At 41.7% G+C, this 5000-nt stretch overlaps 1 pseudogene; it reads right to left on the reverse strand.

Annotated features, from left to right (window-relative positions):
- Nucleotides 1-2085: 2085 nt before the first annotated feature.
- On the reverse strand, nt 2086-4861 carry LOC128871470 (large subunit ribosomal RNA; annotated as a pseudogene).
- Nucleotides 4862-5000: the final 139 nt, after the last annotated feature.

Below are 5000 nucleotides of genomic sequence, written 5' to 3' on the forward strand. Positions count from 1 at the left end.
CAGCGCCATAAGTGGCACAGGCCACAAATAGGCCCCGATATACCGTGCGAACCGCGCGCCGGCTAAGACCCCAGTCAAATCTGACAACGCGACGCACTTGCCCAACGATTGCCTGCAGCCGCTCCCTCAACGACACTAAGTGTGGAGTAAAACACATCCTTTCACTCATAGTTAACCCCAGGTATTTGACTTGCGTCACATACCTAATCCCTACCCCATTCAAACGAACAATCGGTGGACGACTCGGGGACAATCTGCCCTTAAGCAGCATTGTCACCGTTTTGTCCATTGATATATCCACTCCCACATCTACCCCCCAATTGTGGGTCAATGTAAGGAGCTGCCCCCCCACTCGCTCCAGTTCCTCACGCGAACGACCCTCAACCAAAATGAGAAGGTCGTCCGCATACGCACAGTGTTTACAAAGTGGCTCTAACTGCCGAAGCAGGGAGTCCATCATGAGGTTCCAAATGAAGGGACCACAGATGGATCCCTGCGGACAGCCTCGCACCACCCCAATCTCCACACTCCCGCCCACACCTACCATAGATGCTTTTCTGTCCGAAAAATAACTCCGCCATAGAGTAATTTCCGGACAACCAAGCTCCTCTAGTCGTTGTAACACACGATCCCAGCGCAAGTAATCAAATGCCCCCTTAAAGTCAATAAACATGCCAAGGACATATTTATTGACGTTTCCCCTAACTACACTCTGAACATACATCCACGCATCTTCTACACTACGTCCTTTCCTAAACCCATACTGCCTATCCGACCTAACACCCCGAGTTAGCTCCTGAAGCCGCTCAACCATAACCCTTTCCAGCACTTTTCCAAGCACCGGAAGGAGGCTGATACCACGATAAGATCGAGGATCACTCCTGATCTTATCGGGCGACTTCAAGAGTACAACAACCCTAGCAACTTTCCACTCACGTGGAAAATATCCCTCCCATATGCATTTATCATAAATGGCCTCCAAGTATTCCGGAATGAACTTCCACAAGCATTTGCACATCTCTCCGTTCAAACCATCTAAACCTGGAGACCTTTTAGACCTGACCAGGCCAAACGCATACCCCAACTCCCCAACGTCTAGTGGAGGAACAGGCACCTCTTGTGCAGGAGGAACCTGAACCTCAGCCCTTGGAAAGAACTCACCTAACAAAACATTGGCGCACTCTCTCCACGTTGTTGACACAGTGTCACCCACGCGAAGAGAGCTAGCCATCTCATTTCGACGGCCCCGACAGATCCTAAGGACCTGTCCCCAAGGGTCGTCCCTATTATCCCCCACAAATCTCCTCCACTCTTCCTCTTTCACTCTCACCAACATTTTCTTATATTCTTTCATTCCTACACTAAATTGATACCTGAGCTGGGACAGATTCTCCGAATTGGTCCGCCTGCCGCGTTGAAACAACCGCCTCAAGCGTCGGACAGACCTCCTCTTTGAATTTAACTCACTCGTCCACCATTTCACACCTTTCATTCTCACAGCCCTAGCTTTCCTAAACACTAAGTCATTCACTCCCCAGACACATTCAGATAGACGAGCAATTTGCTCATCAACCCCCAATTCCTCAAACTCACTAAGCGGTATACCCAATACCGCTTCCCTAACAGTATGTCCATATCGGTTCCAGTCAGTACACGAGGTACGCCATCGCCTCAATGGACTCCCCCCCTCTAACTGCGGGGTACGGGGAGTAACCATAATTTGTATTAAATTATGGTCACTAATTCCCCAACCCCCCCTAACGCTCCATTTACACTCGAACCTACTCGCTGCTGCCTCATTCATGAGCGTCACGTCAATGTCACTCACACCTCTAGGACCCTCAAACGTATACCACTCGCTTGGTTCGTTTGCAACGAGGAGGCTATTCGCCACAAGCCATTCGCTCATAGCCTCACCCCGATCGTGGCTCTGATATCCAGAAGTATGCCTGGATACCTTGCTGAACCACATCGGGGAAGTAGCATTCGCATCCAGACACACGATGGCAGGAATGCTACTCTCACGTAGTAGCACCGCATCTATGTACCTTAAATAGGGCTCCAGAGGCTCGTCAAACTTGCAATACAAGCTGACGACATTCATTCTGCCGAATTCCCCCTCGACAAGTAGATAGGGACAGTAGGAATCTCGTTAATCCATTCATGCGCGTCACTAATTAGATGACGAGGCATTTGGCTACCTTAAGAGAGTCATAGTTACTCCCGCCGTTTACCCGCGCTTACTTGAATTTCTTCACTTTGACATTCAGAGCACTGGGCAGAAATCACATTGTGTCAACACCCGTTAGGGCCATCACAATGCTTTGTTTTAATTAGACAGTCGGATTCCCCAAGTCCGTGCCAGTTCTGAATTGATTGTTAATTGATAATCGTTATAATTTAAAAAGAATATATATCGAATGATATAATTCCTTAAAAATTTTAGCAAGAAAGTTCCACAATTGGCTACGTAACTACTATCCGGGGAACAAGAATCGTAATTCTCTATTTACCCAGAACGAGTACATAAACCATGGTATTGCTTCCCAATCAAGCCCGACTATCTCAATCTTCAGAGCCAATCCTTATCCCGAAGTTACGGATCTAATTTGCCGACTTCCCTTACCTACATTATTCTATCGACTAGAGACTCTTCACCTTGGAGACCAGCTGCGGATATTGGTACGGCCTGTTGAGAAGTTTGCGTGACCCCACCATAAATTTTCAAGGTCCGAGGAGAAAATATCGACACAACAGTAAATGTCATGCTCTTCTAGTCCATCTACCATATCTCTCTTCGAAAGACTTCCATGGTAGTACGACTATAAAACAGAAAAGAAAACTCTTCCGATATCTCTCGACGGCTTCTTTATGGTCGTTCCTGTTGCCAGGATGAGCACAAGGCCCATTTTTAATAACAAACGGATACTCAACAGGTTACGGAATTGGAACCGTATTCCCTTTCGTTCAAAATAATTCAAGTATTTAATTATTTTTTAATATATATATATAAATTTTATTAATATTTTTTTATTAAAAACTTGAAAATTTTCGGCTTTCGCCTTGAACTTAGGACCGACTAACTCGTGATCAACCACTGTTCACACGAAACCCTTCTCCACTTCAGTCCTCCAAGGTCTCATTCGATTATTTGCTACTACCACCAAGATCTGTACCAATAGCGGCTCCATGCAGGCTTACGCCAAACACTTCTAAGCACACTATTGTACCCTCCTACTCACTAAAGTTTCAAAATTTATAAATCAATCGAAATTGTTTTATAAATCATCTACTTTAGCGGTAATGTATAGGTATACAACTTAAGCGCCATCCATTTTAAGGGCTAGTTGCTTCGGCAGGTGAGTTGTTACACACTCCTTAGCGGATTACGACTTCCATGTCCACCGTCCTGCTGTTTTAAGCAACCAACGCCTTTCATGGTATCTGCATGAGTTGTTAATTTAGGCACCGTAACATTACGTTTGGTTCATCCCACAGCGCCAGTTCTGCTTACCAAAAGTGGCCCACTGGGCACATTATATCATAACCTCAACCTTCATATCAAGAAAGGTGAGGTTCTTACCCATTTAAAGTTTGAGAATAGGTTAAAATCGTTTCGACCCTAAGGCCTCTAATCATTCGCTTTACCAGATAAGATTATTTTATATAATTTTTAAATGCACCAGCTATCCTGAGGGAAACTTCGGAGGGAACCAGCTACTAGATGGTTCGATTGGTCTTTCGCCCCTATACTCAATTCTGACAATCGATTTGCACGTCAGAACTGTTTCGGTCTTCCATCAGGGTTTCCCCTGACTTCAACCTGATCAAGTATAGTTCACCATCTTTCGGGTCACAGCATATATGCTCAAGGTACGCTCCAGTTAGAGGTATAAATAATAATAAATTATCATTATACATAACTATATGGAACGCCCCGGGATTGAATTAATTGACTATTTAAGAAAATAGACTAAAAATTAATCCCATTATATTTTTAAGTTAAGTTAATTATGCCATTAAGTTTAATATAACTCAATGACTTGCACATATGTTAGACTCCTTGGTCCGTGTTTCAAGACGGGTCCCGAAGGTATCCTGAATCTTTCGCATTGTTAATCATATAAATGCATACAAATAAATATTAATATCATAGATATTAAATTTTTTGTAAAATTCAAAAAATGAATTTTAGCATTATATATAATAAAATCTATCAACACTTTATCAAATCATTAGTATTTATTCTATGTTAATATGCTTAAAAAGCAAATTAATTTAAATAAACTTAATATCACCAATGATCTTTTGATAAATACTTTATTATGTTAATAGATTACAATGTCCTTATATGAAAAAAATGCACATTATTTTTAATTATTTAATGATGAATTTTTCATAATGGATATTCAGGTTCATCGGGCTTAACCTCTAAGCAGTTTCACGTACTATTTAACTCTCTATTCAGAGTTCTTTTCAACTTTCCCTCACGGTACTTGTTTACTATCGGTCTCATGGTTATATTTAGTTTTAGATGGAGTTTACCACCCACTTAGTGCTGCACTATCAAGCAACACGACTCTTTGGAAATATCTTTCTAGTAATCATTAACGTTATACGGGCCTGGCACCCTCTATGGGTAAATGGCCTCATTTAAGAAGGACTTAAATCGTTAATTTCTCATACTAGATATTAAGATATTCCATACACTGCATCTCACATTTGACATATAGACAAAGTGACTTAGTGCTGAACTATTTTCTTTTCGCTCGCCGCTACTAAGAAAATCCTTGTTAGTTTCTTTTCCTCCCCTCATTAATATGCTTAAATTCAGGGGGTAATCCCATATGAGTTGAGGTTGTTTTAAAATATTTTTTATCTTCTCACACAATTTAATAAATAATTATATCATCTTTTCATCTCTATTTTTCTTTTTTTCCTTTTATATAAATATATATTATAAATAATAATTATGTAAAATGAGGCAATTCTAGAATAAA

Source organism: Anastrepha ludens, unplaced genomic scaffold (genome assembly GCF_028408465.1).
Source record: "Anastrepha ludens isolate Willacy unplaced genomic scaffold, idAnaLude1.1 ptg000177l, whole genome shotgun sequence".
NCBI classification, from domain to species: Eukaryota; Metazoa; Arthropoda; class Insecta; order Diptera; family Tephritidae; genus Anastrepha; species Anastrepha ludens.